General features: G+C 37.3%; 1 protein-coding gene across 1 annotated transcript in view; it reads left to right on the top strand.

Moving 5' to 3' along the window:
- POU6F2 (POU class 6 homeobox 2) overlaps positions 1–19,756 on the top strand; it is a 602,035-nt gene that overhangs the window by 180,086 nt on the left and 402,193 nt on the right.

Raw genomic sequence — 19,756 nt, 5'->3', positions numbered from 1 at the left:
CCACTCAATTTGCATTCAGCCGTGGCAACTTCACCCCATTGGCTAGTTACGCAAGCAACCAATAAGCTATCGGCGACAAACAGACACTTAAGCCGCATATAATAAAGATATATGCTAAACATTTTTCTATGCAAACATTTTTATAGAAATAACATAAAAATTTTTATATAGGTGTTATGTCATTTATTTTCTATAGTTGGACAGTTAGATTGTTATAATTTTTAAAATTTAAATTTGTTTATATCTTTAATTATTTTCTCAGGATAAGTTAATATTATTTTTTCCTTTTAATGTATTTATTATATAATAATAATAATTAATAAATAATTATTTATTAATCAGAATTTCTATATTAATGGGTATGCCCACTTTAATGTTCTTGAGATAGGATATGCAATTTACACATCCATGAGAGGTATTTGAGACTATCCACTTTTTGATTTCTTGACTAAACCTAATTTTTATCATTAATTTTGATTTTGGATTATTTGATACATTGTAACTCTTTTACTTTGCATTTCTTTGATTACTTACCAGCTTTAAATAGTTTTTTTGTGATTTATGGCTCTTTGTTATTCTTCTATGAATTGCCTGTTTTTAACTTCTAGTGAGGAATTAATCTTTTATTTCTTTATGTGCTCTTTACATAAAATTAATTTTTCCATATATAATCTGTAGGGACAAATAGTTTTAGCACAATGGAATATAACTATGAATCTGAAATTGGTCCAGATGGAGAATGTTTAATTCCCCAGCCTTGCCACTTAACTGTTACTTAACATCCAAGACCTTCATCTGTCACATGATGATAACCAACTATCCCAATAATTATATCCTTTCATACTGTTTTTATGGTAGTTGAAAAAATTAAAACACTTGATATAGTCTTGGCATAGAGTGTATATAGTGTATATGCAGTCGAGTACCTAAGGATGCTGGGATGTTTCCTTCTGTTGATGTCTTCTTTCTTTTTCCTTCTCCTTTAATAATCCCCACTTTTATCGTAGCCTGGTTGCTGGTGGAGATTCAGGTGGTTACACAGAGTATAAATCACAGGAACCAACCCTATTCCTTTGTTCAGAACTCAGCTGGACAGTTTGTGGTGATGGCTCCCTCTGAGCATCCATATATCCTATGAATCCTCCAACCACTGACTCAGCGAAGGCTCTGAGCTATCCTGTGCAAGGGTACACAGTGTTTTATCATATTTCTCCAACCTAGGTTCTGCACAATCATGGCACATATACTCAGGAAGTCTTTTCTAGAGATGCTTGCAATTGCTCAGAAAAATTATGAAATGCAAGTTTTCTTCTGTTCTCACAATAACCACATGAGATGAATCATCATAAGCTATCTAGGGACTTTTGTCTCAATGTTTGCTTTCTAGATAAAATAAAACAAAATAATCTACTCCCCAAAATAAATATGTGGAGGAGTTTGTGTGATTGAGTGTACATTAATGTATAGAGTTATATTCTTCAGATTTTCTAGGCAATAATCTGCAACAAAAAGCATACCTTCTTTTGGAGCATTAATAAAAGAATTTCCCAATCAAAACTAGAAGAAAATTTCAAGTTTACAATTATAAGCCAAAATTACTTCCTGGGAGCCTTTAGTCTGTGTGTTCGGTTCTAATTTTACTGTTGATTATTACTTTCTGAATGAAGTAAGGATAATTCTGTATACAACTATTACCATTTTAATACAGGGAGTCCTTGGGTTATGACAGTCTCAACATATGATGTTTTGAGTTTACAATGCTCACTCTCATAAAAACTTTAAAAAGTAGAGATGTGAATGTTTTGGCTTAGGCCATTAGAGTTGTACTTATGGACTATGTGGCGAGCTAGTTTGGTTGCATGCGGCAATAGAATTTAGAATACACAGAAACACAGAGTATGAGTGAGGGAGTTGGGCTTTTTTTGTGGCTTAGTTGTGTTTTTATGTTCTAGATTATTATTTTACAACTGTGTTAGGATAGGTAAGTGACCTAGGCTAGGATGTGTTTCAAGTTACACCAAAATTCAAGTTACATCACTGTTGTAGGAACAGAACTGTGTTGTAACTCAAGAACCCCTGTACTCACTAATAGATATGAAATTGACATGTTTTTATTTGATATCTAGCTTGAATTGGCATTTGGAAAGGAATAAATTTTGACTGAAGAATATTAGCATAATGTGACCATGCTGAGACATTCCTCCATCTGCCTGATGGAGATTTTAGATTATTTTAAGAAGCAACTTTAGATATGATCTTACAATATTTGTATAGAATGGCAAAAATAGTTTAGTTTGATCGAGCTATTATATTACATTTTAATGACTTTACATATTAAAGATATACAAGAGTTCTGGTATATCCTTTACACAGTAGGAAATATAAATATATGGGTGGCATTACTGATGACGTATTTTGGCTTTAAATTTTGAATAATGGTTCCAGTTTGAGTCAATGATTCCAGCACCCAGAGAGGAGTCTAGTAGATTAGGTAGATTTTTAAAAAGTGAATATTTATCTAGGTCTACTACCAGTGGTGCACTGGGGCCAGCTCATGATGGCTTGGGAGAGACAACTGTTATATTCAGGAATTTTTTAAGCCAGTTGTTAATCATAATCACTGTTAAATATATGGAAAAGAAAATGATTTGACTTTGAGTGATAGGCACACAACACAATCAACAGTTCAAATGTTATAAGAATGTTTAACTTAAAACTATATTGATAGATGTCACCCTGTTAAGTTTAACTTTCTAAATAAAATTCAAAAAAGGATTAAATCATGTGATTCTATAATTATATAAATTATATTTAAAAACAAAGTTATTAATATTCAACAGTCATTATTTCCTGAATATTTGGCTATATATTTTAACTCTTGGGGTTATTTACATTTGTTGTATTTGCATGGTGGAAATACTATATAATAATATTGTATATCTTTTTCCAACCCTACACTCAGTAATATCATGTTAGTAGCTTGAAACTGGCCATAGAGAGAGTATTTATACCATGGAAATTGACAAATGCTAAAAACTAGGGCTCCATGTAATGTCTTGCTGATTATTTAGACTTGAGAAAGTGATGGAGAAAATGCTCATAATGAGGATTAAACTTAAAAGTGTGCTTCTCTATAGGTATATTGTAAATAGCAAAAAGAAATGAAAAATATTCTTTTATTATTCAAAAAAAATTATTATGATCCTACAAAAAAATCACTTGTCATTGATAAATGAGTGAAGTTTCAACATATATCTTCACTATTTCACTTTCTTCGCACTTGTTAATGGTAATTAAAATATCAACCAACATTCAGTTAGAATGTTTGCCCATGGTATGAGTGAAATCTTGCTGAATCAGGTAATAAACATTTATTTGTTGTTTTTATTTTCTAACACAATTATTTATCATAGACACTTGTGGATTTTGTAAGAAACAGTAAATCACAGAATTATAGATGTACAGAATTTTAGTATTGTACATTTTATTATTATTTGTAAACTGTATGTTATAATTCTTTGTCAGCTTATAACAAATGTATGTACCCATATATATATATATATATACATACTTTTTTCCCCAGGAGCTGGCCGATAAGCAATTACCAGCACACAGTTGATTGGATGTTATTAACCCTAAAAAAATTCTTTAAAAATTCTGCATCTTGGTCCCAATATAACAGCTTTAGGTTTGTGAAGACCCACCAAGAGGTTCAGAAATTGTATTAAGAATTTTTTTTTTTGTTGTTGCATTTTTCTGAAGCTGGAAACAGGGAGAGACAGTCAGACAGACTCCCGCATGCGCCCGACCGGGATCCACCCGGCACGCCCACCATGGGGCCACGCTCTGCCCACCAGGGGGCGATGCTCTGCCCATCCTGGGCGTCGCCATGTTGCGACCAGAGCCACTCTAGCGCCTGGGGCAGAGGCCACAGAGCCATCCCCAGCGCCCGGGCCATCCTTGCTCCAATGGAGCCTTGGCTGCGGGAGGGGAAGGAAGAGACAGAGAGGAAGGCGCAGCGGAGGGGTGGAGAAGCAAATGGGCGCTTCTCCTATGTGCCCTGGCCGGGAATCAAACCCGGGTCCTCCGCACGCTAGGCCGACGCTCTACCGCTGAGGCAACCGGCCAGGGCTTAAGAATTTTTTGACTCCAGCAATGCCATGAAGATTTTTTAAGATGGGCTGGATCTGATACAAATTTCTTTTATTTTCTTAACAAAGCAGCTGTTTATGAATTATTCTTACATTTTCAATTTCTGTGGATAGTAAAATTAAAGTAAAATTCTAGCAAATTAGTTGAATGTAGCATTTCTTCCCAATGGTTGATATTTTTCTGCCTGAAGAATTCAAGAAATATTAAAATTGTGAATGTTACCTATTATATTCCATAGTTGAATTGGAGCCATGTAAATATAGATAAATACATACAGAGACACATAAAAATATAGATATATAGACATATGTACAAAAACCAAAATGACATGATATGCTCTTAAAAGTGAAGAACATCAGTTCTATGTGCCGCCCCATTTAGAAGTGAAGAACAGCTGCACGTTCAGAGGAAAGTGCTCTGAAGAGAGAAAGACTCAAACCATGCCACACTAGGACTGGTAATGAAACAAAAGTCAACCTGCAGTAACAAAAACTTAGTAGGCCATGATAGAGGTCTGCAAATTTTGGAAGGTTTAAAAAAATGTTGGAGAAGGACTCAGTTTATTCTAGGTAGTTTCGAAGAGCTTATTGAACCCTAATTATGGAATCATAGGGGGTGGTCTTGGCACAATGTAAGAATGATCTAATAACTAGAACTGGGTAAAATTAAAATGTGCCTTCTAAAGAAGCAGTGATTTCTTCATCATTAGAAGTCTCCGGCAGAGCTGAGAGTGGTGCTAGATGGCATGCAGACAGCCTTTGCGCTCACCCTTCCAATTCTGTGACTCTGTGTCACCTGACTTCTCACTTGTATATGGAGGAGGAGCCAACTGTTATCAGTGCATCTGCTTATTTAAAAATTGTCTCAATATGTTGGTGCAGAGAGTTAAAAAGTGAAATTAGTCTTTCAAATGTGGTAACTGAGTATACACATGATGATATACTACTTTTGAATGAATTCAGGTATAATCCTGTTGGAACAAATCCTTCTACAAAGAAATAGTCTCTATGGCAAAAATATTTCTGTACACTGGGCACATACCACACAAGCCCCGTGATCTATAACAATAGGTGACATATTATTGTATGTTTATACTTCTGTACTGTGCTTGACCACAGATTCCCTTTTTGCCCCCTCAGTTTCAATACAGTTATTTTATAGCTAAAAAAAGAAGTGAGAGGAGCAGGGCAGAGAGGAAACATTAAAAAATCTGCTTAAACTGAATTGCTACTGTCAAGCTATTCAATAATTATCAACATAGAATTGCTTGGGGCATAAAACTGAGTGAGTTTTTTCCTTCTCCTTTTAAAATACATATACCCTCTAGGGGCCAATTATATCCCCAAATAAGTGTTTTATTTGGAAAAGTTCATAGATCAAGTGAACAAAAATGAATCTTGACTGACAGACTGGAATATTAATTAGATTTGGCATGTAGTTATGTAAGAACTACTAACTGAAAGGATCAGTGTTGATTAGTAATGCTAATGAGATTTTTAAAGTTTCTACTCCCCAGAGAAAAGATACTGACATCTTAGGCTGTTATGTATTAAATGTTTATATTTTTAACCCCTTAATTAACAAATCTTGATTTATATAGGACAGTTGAAATTTTTAATTTTATTCTTAAAAGAAGAATACTATTTCCCGGGATCAGAAAACTCACATAAATATCTCCTGTAGTCAGCTTGTTAAATAAGTGACAAAGATCCATAAAAGATATAAAACAACACTGTTGAAGTTTATCATTGCCTTGAGTTTCAATTAAGAAGAGCACCTCTTGGTACTCACTTTATAAAAATATATCCCTTTTTTTTTTTTTTTGCAAAACAATGAAAACAGGGAGAAAATGTTCTCACTTTAGTTTTAATTTAATGTTTTAAGCATTCTGGAATAAAAAAGAAAAACACTTTAAGTGAAATGAGTGGCTAAAATTGGTCAGAATTATAAAACAATACCATCAAACTACTTTTTCCTGGGGTGTGCATTACTGTCTCAGACGTCCATGGCTGCTGTAGCCCTTAGTGGGACCGTCCACTAACAGAAAAACAAACCTTACGTTTTCTCCTCAACTCAAAATAAAAAGGAAGGAAAATATGCAAGAAGAGAAAATAGTTAAGGAATAGACTACTTTTGTTAATACAGAGAGGAAACAAGAGCTGAAATGAGCAAGGTAAAATTAGGTCTCCCGAAGATCTAGTACCAACCCAGTCAGCTTACAAATGAGGTCGAAACTTGAAGAACTTGATGTGATAACATTGCATCTCTCACCCTAGATTCGTTTCTTCTCATCGCAAATGGGCTAATCAGGAACTGAGCCTCAGAAATAGTTGATGTCTAGTTTCTAAAATCTAGGGAAGTGCCTCATTTCAGTAAAACCTACCGTAGACTGAAAGCATCTGTGAAGCACAGGTAGGTGGAGGCTCCCTGGTGTACCTTGGCCTCCGGCCCAGCGCAGCACGGTTGGTCACAGGCTAACTGAAGGAGCAGGTGTGGGGAGTGGAGCGCAAGTACTCATTAGCAGGGAGAAGAAAAATAATGCCCTTCTGGCTAAATTCATAGCATACTTTAAACTTGTAGAGGTCAGTGGATTCTATTGCTTAAGAAACAGTTTAACTGAATAGTAAATTTTGGCCCACTAGGATGCTAGATTATAAGGTTTACAAAAAAATGCATAAATGTATTAGTATATAGGTAAACATATGGAATATGGACATGGAATTGCATAGAAAAATGCTACATCACACACACACACACACACACACATATACCATATAAACATTACAAAAGAATTTATTGGGTGAGGACAAATTTTTTTTGTCATTTTTGTCATCTCTAACAGCCAAGTGATGGTGATGATGGTCATGATTATTATCTTTCAACTGATAGTAAAAATCTTATCCATCTTAGAGTAATTTAAATAAGAGGCAAGCTCATTCATCTATTCTGAAAGGTTAAAATGAATATTTGACTGTAGGAATTTAGCTTTTACCCTTCATGGGTCAGTGGACAAGTGAATCTTAAAACCTTCAGAAACCTTAGGTGAGGATTAGTCTAACAGAAACTTCTTCCAGCCCCTTGCCTTTCAAAGGCCAATGCAATATTCTGTATTTCTTAGAAGAAATAAGGTCAAATATGGGGAAAGCGCAGATAAACAATATCATTCACATGGAAATTATTACTTCAAGTTAATGAAAAGGCAATTTTTTTTCTGGGAAAAAAAGATGGAACTAATTTTTTTTTTTCTTTTTCTGAAGCTGGAAACGGGGAGAGACAGTCAGACAGACTCCCGCATGCGCCCGACCGGACCGGGATCCACCGGGCACGCCCACCAGGGGGCGACTCTCTGCCCACCAGGGGGCGATGCTCTGCCCCTTTGGGCGTCGCTCTGCCGCTACCAGAGCCACTCTAGCGCCTGGGGCAGAGGCCAAGGAGCCGTCCCCAGGGCCCAGGCCATCTTTGCTCCAATGGAGCCTTGGCTGTGGGAGGGGAAGAGAGAGACAGAGAGGAAGGAGAGGGGGAGGGGCGGAGAAGCAAATGGGCGCTTCTCCTGTGTGCCCTGGCCGGGAATTGAACCTGAGACTTCTGCACTCCAGGCCAACACTCTACCACTGAGCCAACTGGCCAGGGCTGGAACTAATTTTTGATGGTACTAAAGGCAAGGAATTTTACTTAAAAAAATTGTTGTTCACAGGGTGCCAAGTTAGAGTCTAACGCCATAAAAATAAAGATGTTAAACTTTACACCAGAGGGAGATTGTCTTCTAATGTTTAATAGTTGATTCCTATGCTGGAACACTGTGCTGTGAATCTGAGAAACCAAAGTGTCTCAGCTGAAGAGGAATTGTAAATTTATAAAAAGCATAGCCAATTAACTACACTTACATGTATGTGAGTACATATGCAGATAGATGGATATGTGTGAATTTGTGTGTTTATGTGATATGCCTGTATTTCTTTGATTTACACAGGTATACGTCATAGTGATTTAGGTAGCTAAAATACATTATTAGCAGTTAAAAAATATATAATTAGCAGTTTGTGTTCTCAATTGTGAAAAGAGACGAAGAGACACCCCCAGAATTAGGCAGGCATGGAAAGCAAACCTTTGAGGTCACTGGTCTTACTCTTCATGCTCAGACAAGACCATGAGACCTAGGTTGGTGTCTATAATTATGCAGCCACTTATTGGAAAGCCAGACCCAACCAAGGTGTTCTGACTTCTAATATTTCTTAGAGCTCTCTTAGCTATTATGTGATACAGTGTCAGGAGGTGAGATATTCACCCATATCTTTCTTCTTAACAGACTTCAACTTCTTTTTACCCTTATACTAATCTCAGCTTTCCTCAGAAACTTCAAAGCATTTTTGCCTGACCAGGTGGTGGTACAGTGCATAGAGCATTGGACTGGGATGCAGAAGACCCAGGTTCAAATTCCCAAGGTAACAACTTGAACGTGGGCTCACCAGCCTGAGTACGGGGTTGCTGGCTTGAATGTGGGATCATAGACATGACCTCATGGTCGCTGGTTTGAGCCCAAAGATTGCTGGTTTGAAACCCAATGTCACTGGCTTGAGCCCAAGGGGTCACTTGCTTTGCTGAGCCCTCCCCCTCCCCCCTGGTCAAGGCACATATGAGAAAGCAATCAATGGACAACTAAGGTACCACAATGAAGAACTGATGCTAATCATCTTTTCCCTTCCTGCCTATCTGTCCTTATCTGTCCCTCTTTCTGTCTCTCTCTCTCTCTGTCCATGTCTCTCTCACTAAAACAAGCAAACAAACAAACAAAAAACTTCAAAGCATTTTAAATATATCTTCAATTTACATTTCTTTTCTTTCCTCCCCTGACCTTTGTTTTGAAGTAAAACTCCAAAGAGGAAACTTTAGTTGGGAGTCCCTCTTTGCTGTCTTGCCCTGGGCTCTGTCTGTAGAGCCTGCTACTCTATATTCCAACCCGCAAAAGCTTCATATCTTTAAAAGCCATACAAGGACTTGCCTAATCCATAGACTTCATCAATTACCTGAAAATCTCAGAAATGAGAGCAGAAACTCTTCAGTACTTACTAAGGAGGAAACCATAGGAACCTGGAGGCAGGCTGGCATGTTGCTTTCTGAGTAAAGGTGGGAGTTATCAGGTAAAAGCTCTGGGAGCTCAGATATCAGGCCTGGTACATTTTATGACACCACCATGTTTAACAGGGAGAAGAATGAGAGCATTTGGAAAAAAATAAACTGAGGATTTCTATTTTAAAGGAGCATCTCTTTTTATAATGTAGGTATGTATGTAGTTCTGGAAGCAGCTGTTCTTACCTGGGTTATGAAAGCACATATTTGATTATATGTTGTGGCGACAATGAACTACCCAGAGACCAGATGACATGCTCTGAGGGGCCAAGGGGAGGCAACAGCCCCAGTCATCAGACCAAAGGACTGAAGCCCTGTCCCAGCCTTACTCAGATATTTATTAGCAAGTACCAATAACTCAAGGAAGCAGACAGAAAAAGTTTTCAGAGGAGTGAAGTAAAGGACAAGGAACATGCTGACTTCTAATCTCTCTTCTGAGAGCCTAAACATTTCTGTGTTGCTGAATTTTTTCACCTCCTGCTGTTTTGCTGTTTCCAGCACAGAGTCAGGCCCTGGTCTCTCATCCACTTGGGGCTTTTGTCCTAGGGCTCATTGCTGTCTCTAATTGTTTTCCTAATTCTGAATGTCTTCATAGCATATTCCTACAATTATAGACCAAATGCGACTTTGAAGACTTGTCCTCATTTACAGATGAGAAAGTAAGAGAATTGTCTGAGGTTAAGTAATGCACTCACTCTCTCTTTTTTAATTTTTAAAAGTTGATTTTAGAGAGAGACAAAGGAAGGAGGAGAGAGAGAACAAACATCAGTTTATTGTCCCACTTCTTCATGCGTTCATTGATTGATTCTTGTATGTACCCTAATCAGGATCAGACCTGTAATGTGAGCATATTGGGACGATACTCTGACCACCTGGGCTATCCCAATCAGGGCTCACTCTCTCTCTTGGAGTAAGTTGGGTCAGTCTCCTCAGCAGACACGACCTCAGTCTGGTATTATCTTTCTGCTCTGAGACACTCAGGTCCAGCTCTAGTGAGAATTATGAAACAAGTTATGTTCATGATCACTATCATTAACTACTAGTTATTATGGATTTATAAGGTGCTAGGCACTTCACTAAGTACTTTTCATAAAAAACTTCATTTACTACTCACATCCTTTGAAATATATATATTATCATTCTTCTTTCACTAATGAGAAAACAAAGAGAAGTTAACTGTTCAATATCACACAGCCAATTGTGAAACAAAAAAATGATGCTTCAGAAAGGGATATTCAGAGAGTTCTTCAAAATAAATATAATATCAGAAGTTAAAATTCAATAGAAGGTTTGGAACAGACATTTGAAATCTACTAGTTTTTAAAAATACAGAGAATGAACACAGTATAGAAAAAGCTTAAGAAGAATATTAGAAATTAGAACCTGGAAATTCTCTATCTGGTTATAGGAATAGCATTTGTTTGATAAATATTACCATATGCATAGAACTAATGAGCTTCTGGTCATTAAATGATTGGTGTGATGTTTGTCAAACTCTTGTGGAGAAGTGCGATTTCATAATTTCTTCTTACCATGCAGCTTCTTAACTTGGTTTGGATTTTATTTCTTACATATCAAACAACATAAAATAAGGACCTCATGCTTCCCTACCCTAAGAATTTGAATTTGTCATAGACTCCTTCCTTTTATGAATTGCAAACTCTTGGTTCAAGATATTGCTTGTATTTGAACCATTTATTACATGTATTCTTATTATTCTAGAGAAATTGTGGCATTAGGAATCAAAGCCACTATTCATTTACTTTAGGTCTTAAGTAAGAGTACTTTTTAATAGGTCAGATTTTTATGTTTTAAAATATATTTTTAATTTTTACTAAAGTAATACGTAGCACACGTTTTTGAGTTAAGTAGTACAAGGCTTACAGAAGAAATTGCTTCTCCTGTCCCGTCCTTCTTCAGCCCTGTTCCCTCCCACACCCACATTTCTACATGTGCTTGCCATGGTATTTCTTCATTTTTCCATCTTAGCCGTTACTCATAGCTTTCTATGAACTTGGTTCCCTATAGCCCATTTTTTCTTATTTTTGCCCTCTTCCCAAAATAAATATCATTGCCTTTCAATAAGTAAGTTTTTTATATTTACATTATTATTATTATCTACTTATTGTTCACAATTGAAACACTGTGCAATTATGTTTGTTTCTTTAAATTTGGTAATTAATCCTTGCCTTTTCTATTTATTTAGCAATTCTTTATCTGAAAATCACTGTTTCTTCTCCCAAATTCTTTGTAAAATACCTTCAATGTTGTCAAACATATCACGCATTAACAATACCTTTTAAATCCTAGAGACAATCCTGAACATTCCAGTGTTCTCCTGTTCCAAATAGGACTGCCAGCCTCCCAGGTCTTGCTGTATCATCCTCCTGAGACTTCCCTCCACCCAGTCCCTGGATCACAACCTCATTATGGCTCTCAGGTCTTCTTTCTTAGTTTATCATCTCATTTTGTTGGAGTACATGCTCCAGTAGTTTCCCAAGAAGCAGTGTATGGTAGATACATTTTCTGAAAGTTGTACATGAGTGAATGAAAATGATCACTTGCTAAACTTAGAATTCTAAGCACTGTTCTATTGCAGTGGTTTTCAACTTGTGTGCTACAAGAATTTTTAAATCATGCAATACCTGAGTATTTAGTCAAGGACACTGACTACTTTTCCCTTAGATTGTCAAATAAAAAAAAATGACAACAACCAAAACAACAATAGCTGTCCAGTGTGAATGAATCAAAATTATACCCAATTATTTTGTCATATCAGCAAAAAATATATTTTTGGTGTGTTGTAGAAATTTAGTAGTTAGTCTATGTGTTTGTGAGATAAAAATGGTTGAAAATCATTGCTCTATTGTATTCTGACTTCTCAAGTTACTGTTGAGAATTCTGATATCATCTAAATTCCTGATAGATGCCTTTGATGTTTCTAAAAATGTTTAATGTCCTATATACCTAAAATAATTCTTATAACTCAGGAATAAGACACCAACACCAACCAACAACAGACTATTATACCTACCTTTCATGAAATTCAAGCCTTTAATAAAAAGCAACACAGTATTATCTGTAGTATATTTCTGATGATTATGTAAATTTTTTAAACAATGAAATGTACTCTTTTTTTTTGTAGCTATACCAAGATAGAAATAGCTGAAGAGAAAATTCAAGTTTTCCAATTTATTGATTCAACAACAGGGTGATCTTTATAATGAAAATATTTCTACTTCATTCTTCTCTTTCTTATTTTTATACTTTATTTTAATTTTGTATTTTGCTAAAGTGAGAAGTGGGAGACAGAGAGACAGACTCCTGCAGGTGCCCAACTGGGATCCACTTGGCCTGCCCACCAGAGGGCTATGCTCTGCCCATCTGGGGTGTTGCTCTGTTGCAACTGGAGCCATTCTAGCTCCTGAAGAGGAGGCCATGGAGCCATCCTCAGTGCCTGGGCCAGTTGCTCCAATAAAGCCTTGGCTGTGAGAGGGGAAGAGAGAGACAGAAAGAAAGGAGAGGGAGAAGAGTGGAGAAGCAGATGGGCACTTCTCCTGTGTGCCCTAACCTAGAATTGAATCCAGGACTTCCACATGCCGGGCCAATGCTCTATCACTGAGCCAACCGGCCATGCCTCTATCTTATTTTTTAAATGTTGATTTCCATCAAATATCATAAAATCAATGTAGAGAGTTAATAACAATATTTATTTAAAATGGAATAAAATAGAATATTGCAGAATATTATGACATAAAATAGAGTATTTATGACCCTTAATTTGAAAAATGTAGCACAATTCTTTATACTTTCTTAGTAGAATCCCCATTTCTTTCACTGTAATTCTCCAAACCCACAGTCCTCATTGAAATCAGAGACAGGAGTGCTTGGAGTGATGAGAAGCACACAGCCTAGAGAGATTTGGTGAGCCAGCAGTTTTGGTGTTCTAATAGACTTTCTAGCCAGCTTGTAAGATTCACTTAGGGATATTTTTGATCACTTAAAAAAGAATTTTACCATGACCCACAATGAAAAGTGTTGGCATGCAGAAAAATGCATTTAAAGGTGGTTACTGTTCTGTAAAACTTTTGTTTCAATTATGTGTGTGTGTGTGTGTGTGTGTGTGTGTGTATACCTCAGGCAAGTTGCTTGCCCCTGTGAACCTCAGTGTTCTCATCTGTAAATGGGAATGTTAATATGTTTCTTGTGATTCCTTCCAGGGCTAACTGCCAGAATCCCTGTAACAAGCCTTCTTCTCCCCATCCCTGGCAGGGAAATAATGCTCAGCAGATGCTGGTTTGCATTATTAGGCTCTCTCTCCCACCCAGACTTGTCCCTCACCAGAACACCTTACTAAGTAACATAGTTAAGACTGGCAACTTTGTAAGTGATTTTTCCCAATGGTTAGAAGATACTGGTCAATATTTCTCTTTTAAAACTTGTGCTTCTTGTTATTCTTTCTTGTTCATTACCTTATAGTAAGCAAAATATGTTTGCTGTTTTCCTATTTAAGTTATGCATTTGTCCAGAATATCTTTTGTTCAAAAGTTTGTCTGTACACCCAGGAGGAAAAAATTAGAGTGTATTAAGTTAGTTTATACCATGCCATATAGATAACTACTTAATAATCAAGTTTAGATAATCGTGGCAATCATGGATAAAATACCAAGAATTAGAGATCAATTTCATTCCCATTTTCGTACCTAATCTGTAATGTATTCTAAATCCCATCATTTGAGCCTTTGGAAAATAATTGGTTTTATGAAATATGTATACATAGCAGAAGAATTCTATACTTCCAGCAAGTTATACTGCAACCTGCCTTTAAATCATGAACTTCCTTGTGTGCTAAGAATGGGAAAAATTTATAAAATTCACATGATGCACAGATCTTGAAGTTTGGACGCAGCATGAGGAATAGCATGACAGAGCAGGAAAGCATGTGCTTTGGTGCAGCCCCACACTGCTCCCACCTGGCATGGAAGTTTGTGCAAGCTAACCTCTAAAGGGAATCAGTTTCCAGTCAATTGAATGGGCACATTCATAGGCCATTTGTGAAATAAAGTTTGTAAAATATTTAGCATAGGGCCTCATGCATAATACAGTATCTTTAATAAGAGAGCTTGAAGGTATATATACCTGGGAGGGGGAAGTCTAAGGAAGCCAGGGCATTGGCTTTTCCTGATGCTCTGTTTTCTCTCTGTTTTAAACTGACCACTTCTTTCTCAACTTGCTTGCTGATTGGGGCTCAGTGAAGGCCTCAATTGGGAAGGTCATAGATACAGATGCCTCTGAATACTCTACCAGGTATGCACTGTGTGGTCTGGGCAAGCTTCTTATTTTCTCTGGGCCTTAGTTTTCTCATATGTAAGTACCAAACCATGTTTACTTATTGTGCAGATGAAAGCTGACATGCATAAATCAGCTGTCATGATAACTGACAAAAATAGTAGGTCCTTAATATATGCAAAAGTTATGAAATTAATTATCTAGGCAATAAAAGGCATTGTTCCATTGTACTGCATGTAACATGCACTCGCTCTTGCTTTACCAGTCTGCCTTCCTGTGGCAGAGATACACAATGCTCAGTCCTGGGGAAACAACTGGAAGGTTAGCGTCTTTGGAGCAATAGGAAAATTGCAAGCAGAGGCCTCCATTAATAGCCAAAGAGAAGCATTCAAGAAGTTGGTAAGAAATTAACCACTTGTGTGCTTAGATACCTGTGGAAAAATGTTCAATTCCCTTGGTTTGAGCAGAATTAAAGCTAAAAGGTAATCCCTTATAGATAAGCATAGTTTTCTCAAATACTATTAGAGGACCAAGTGCTTGTAAATTTAGGGCAATTTCAAAACTTTTGTAGAGCTGCCCCTATATAGTCCATTTAACTTGACCAGGATTTAAAATATAGTAACATTACTATTATCTCTTGTTCATTTTCAAAATGTCATGGATATTTTTAAGGTCTCTATTTAGATTGTTGCCTCAGAGCAATGAATCCTTGGTTTCTTAGAGAAGGAATTTTAGCTTTTCTTGATTGAACCTTTACTCTCTTTTTATTATAGTATTTTTAAAATTTACAGCAGTATACTGACATTTCAACAACTTCACATATGACAAGAAGAAATCATATATAGAATATAGATTGAACTGCATATGTCCATACCCACAGTGACTAACCATGACTAAGAAACCATAGTGTCCGTCAGCCCTCCGTCACTGCGTCTGAGCTTCACTCCCTTGTCCACGGAGCGAGCTTTCCCCAACTTAGGCTCAGGTGGATCTGCTACAGATGCAGGAGTCAACATCTGTCCATCTGAACATTTCAGTAAACAAGGGCCGTGGAAGTGAAAAACACTTCAATTCCTGGCTAGCTTGCTATGAAATTTTCATCAGTATGGAAATTCTGTTTATCTTTGTGCATTTTCAAAAATGAAATTGCTCTATTCAGATGTGCTGTTTGATAATCAAAGACTATACTTTAATGAAACACCCAGTTGTATTTTGAAGTAAATAACCTCCCAGACAGTATGAAGACTCTTGCTGTTGTAATTACAGTGCCATAATTCAGGTAACTACAGTGTGACGTGTTGGAGAGTGTAATTTTCAAATGTCCTACACACTACTAGGTGCTCAGTTTATGGAAGCAGATTTAAAATAAATAGCATCAATAACCACAACAGCCAAAAGCTGATTGGTGGAGACTGAGTCTTGTAGCAAAATCACCACAAACCTTCAGTGGCTGCTAACTATATGACTCATAAAGTAACTCAATGGCACTGAAGGCCCTGGCTGGTTCGCATAGTGGTAGAGTTGTCAGTCCAGTGTGTGGATGTCCCAGGTTCAATTCCCAGTCAGGGCTCACAGGAGAAGCACCCATCTGCTTCTCAACCCCTCCCCTTCTCACTTCTTTCTCTCTCTGCTCCCCTCCTGCAATCACGGCTAGATTGGAATGAGTTGATCTCTGGCGCTGAGGGTGGCTCCATGGCCACTGCCTCAGTAGAGCTCAGTTGCTGAGCAACAGAGTATTGCCCCCTAGTAGCTTCTGGGTGGATCCCCGTCAGGGGCATGTGGGAGTCTGTCTCTGCCTCCCCTCCTCACACTGAATTAAAAAAAAAAAGACACCGTGACTCATCTAACAGGTTTTTCTAACTTTAAAAAGGCAGAGGCCCTGGCCGGTTGGCTCAGTCGTAGAGCGTCGGCCTAGCGTGCAGGAATCCTGGGTTCGATTCCCGGCCAGGGTACACAGGAGAAGCGCCCATCTGCTTCTTCATCTTTCCACCTCTCCTTTCTCTCTGTCTCTCTCTTCCCCTCCTGCAGCAAAGGCTCCATTGGAGCAAAGTTGGCCCGGGCGCTGGGGATGGCTCCATGGCCTCTGCCTCAGGTGCTAGAATGGCTCTGGTTGCAACAGAGCAACACCCCAGATGGGCAGAGCATCGCCTCCTGGTGGGCATGCAGGGTGGATCCCAGTCAGGCGCATGCGGGAGTCTGTCTGACTGCCTCTCCGTTTCCAACTTCAGAAAAATACAAACAAAAAAAAAGGCAGATATTTTTTCAGCAGTTGAATTTACCTACATTTTGGTTCAGACAGTTAGCTGAGATACAGATATAGCCTTATGCATCTGGTTAGGTTATAGTTTTTCTTCCCTTCTTTATATTTTCTTTGTGTGTGTGGCTGTGTGTGGAGGAGGAATATCTATTTGATATTGCCTATAGAAACATTAATAAATTTACCAGAATAACCCATGCATCTGCAAGGCCCCTAATGTAAGATAACTATGCATCATATAATCTATATAATATATAAAATCATTGACTCTGGGGTCTTATATGAAAATATCTGTCACTATCCTCTTTATTTTTCTTTTCCTTCTTTTTAATTGCACTTTAACTTCCATAGAGATACCATTTTTCACTTCACAAATGAAAATATACCATGCTGTTAAACTTGAAATCACATACTAGTGCTTGCATTGAAAGTTGGGATGTGTGAGGTAGGCATTTATGTATCTGGGGACTGTGTTAGCAGGAAGATTCCTACCAGTTGGAATACAATGTTAGATGGTATTTTTAAAGCTGAAATTAGATTCTTTGCTTTGATTATTCTATTGCGGGTCCTCAGTTATATTTGAGTGTCCTTCACTCTTTCTCCTTTATTATTTATAACCTGTACTCTTTGAGCAATGACCAGTACTAATCTGTAACCTTCTGTCCTTCTGCCTTTTTTGAAACTCCAAGATTGAAGCATATATTCTGAGACTTTCTGTTAAAAAAATACATTACATTTATATATATGTGTGTGTGTGTGTGTGTGTGTGTGTGTGTGTGTATATATATATATATATATATATATATATATATATCTGAGCCTGAAATAAGAGTCAGTCCTAGCTTTGTTTGTCTCATTCATTTACAGCAGCAGACCAGCTTAAAAAAAAAATAAAACAAACATGAGAAAGAGAGAGAAGAAGGTTGGGGGAGAGAAGGAGAATTATAAAGAAGTTACACTTTTATATCCATTATATTTTAATATTTCTCATATGAACACAAATATTATTTTGCATATACATTTGTTAAAAAGGTTTTTGTCTTGCTAGCTTGATTGTCAGATTAATGCATTAGGCCTTTCTCCCATTGCCTCATTTATTATTTCTTTCATCATCCACAGTAGCTGGACCTAAATAATAATAAAAACAAAGAATAGAAATTTATTTGTACTTGATGTGCATTAAAAAGAAGTGGGGCATAAAGTGGCATTAGTGGCAAATTCCCTGAGGACCAAAGATTCCCACTGGTTCCAGTCTTCTGAATGGTGCCTGTCCCTCCCACACAGCTAATGACTGAAACAGGATCCATTGCCACAAGGAGCTTTTCATTTCTTTACATTGTTCAGATCGCTCTAATACGATGCAAAGTGACAGCTTCCATTTTAGTCTGTCTCATTATCAGCTCTTCTACCAGATAGCAAGGACACACAGCTTTATCTGCATGTTGGACATAATCCACCTTGCCATGTAGACTTAACGTAGCCTCGGCTGAGGTGTAAGATACAGTATTGTGGGCGTATGTGCAAACCACACCATACCCAACAGAATCAGGAAAAAGGAGAGGAAAATGGAGGCAAGGCATTGATTTCTCAGAATTCACAAACTGAAAAACTTGTGTTTCGTTAAAATCCACTAGCTAGAGGGAGGGGAGCCTTCCCAGGCTAGGCCGCTGGGATGAGGTAAAGGCATATCTCAAGCATGTGTCTGGAAATGAAGGCAAGGCTCCTGGGTTCTCCGTCTGTCTACTGTTGACTGTCATGCTTGGCCATGAGCATACAGTCATTACTAGGATACTGAATCAGCTCATGCCAGTTAGGTATTGTTATTGTTGTGAATTCCTTTTTCTTGCAGAAGTGGCTGCATGACTATGTCATGGTTCATGGATTTCTTTGTTTAGATATAAAAGTGATTGCATCTGACCTAAGCTTTTCATAAGCAGACCTCAGCAAACAAAGACAGTCTAAAGTCTCAGTGGTCTTTGATCCATTTCCTTTCACCGGAAAGATAGCATATGATGCTGCTTATGAGAACACAGAAAACAACTGTGTATATAATTTTTAAGTATACACAGAGAAACACATAGATATTTATAACATGTCAAGATATAAGTAGCTTAAGGTGCTCATTCGGATTAAGTGGAAGTCGGGTAAGTTAGGATAGTGGACTAAAGAAATAAAGGACTTAAAAATCGAGGTGAAATATGTGTTAAATATGCTTTACTAGCCCTGTACAGTAGAAAATTAATGTAAGCCATACTTGTAATTTAATAATTTCTAACCACATTTGAAAAGTAAAAAGAAAAAGGTTAAATTACTAGTATATTTTATTAAATATGATATATAAAAATGTTATTACAATACACATTAAAATTATGAGATAAAATAAAAATTATCAAGATAGTTTACATTCTTTTTCTTCGGTGTTTAATCTTTGAAATCCGTGTATTATTTACACTTACGGCACACTTCAATCTGATTTGGCACATTTTGTGTTCAGTAGCCACATGTGGCTCGTGGCTGCTATAACGGGCATCATAGCTTTAGACAGATAATGATTCATAAAATGCCTGGTTTCTTACCAAAATGTGGCTACTTAAGAAATAATGAAGAGTGATTATTTAGTCTGTTCAGGCAGCTATAACACAATACCACAAATGGAATGGCTTAAAAAAACAACCGAAAATTTATTTCTCACAGTTCTTGGCAGTCAGATTCAGGATGCTAGCATGGTTACTAGCTTCTGGTGAAGGCCCTTTTCCAGGCTGCACACTGAAAAACTGTCACTGTGTCCTCATATGGCGAAAGGAGCATGGGATCTCCGTGGGGTCTCTGGTATAAGAACATTACTCTCACTAATGAGGACTCTGCCCTCATGACCTAACCACCTCCCCAATGCCCTACCTCCTAATATCACATTGGGCGTTAGAATTTTAA

The sequence above is a fragment of the Saccopteryx bilineata genome, chromosome 4 (genome assembly GCF_036850765.1).
Source record: "Saccopteryx bilineata isolate mSacBil1 chromosome 4, mSacBil1_pri_phased_curated, whole genome shotgun sequence".
Lineage (NCBI taxonomy): Eukaryota > Metazoa > Chordata > Mammalia > Chiroptera > Emballonuridae > Saccopteryx > Saccopteryx bilineata.
This window is presented reverse-complemented; position numbering and strand designations above follow the sequence as displayed.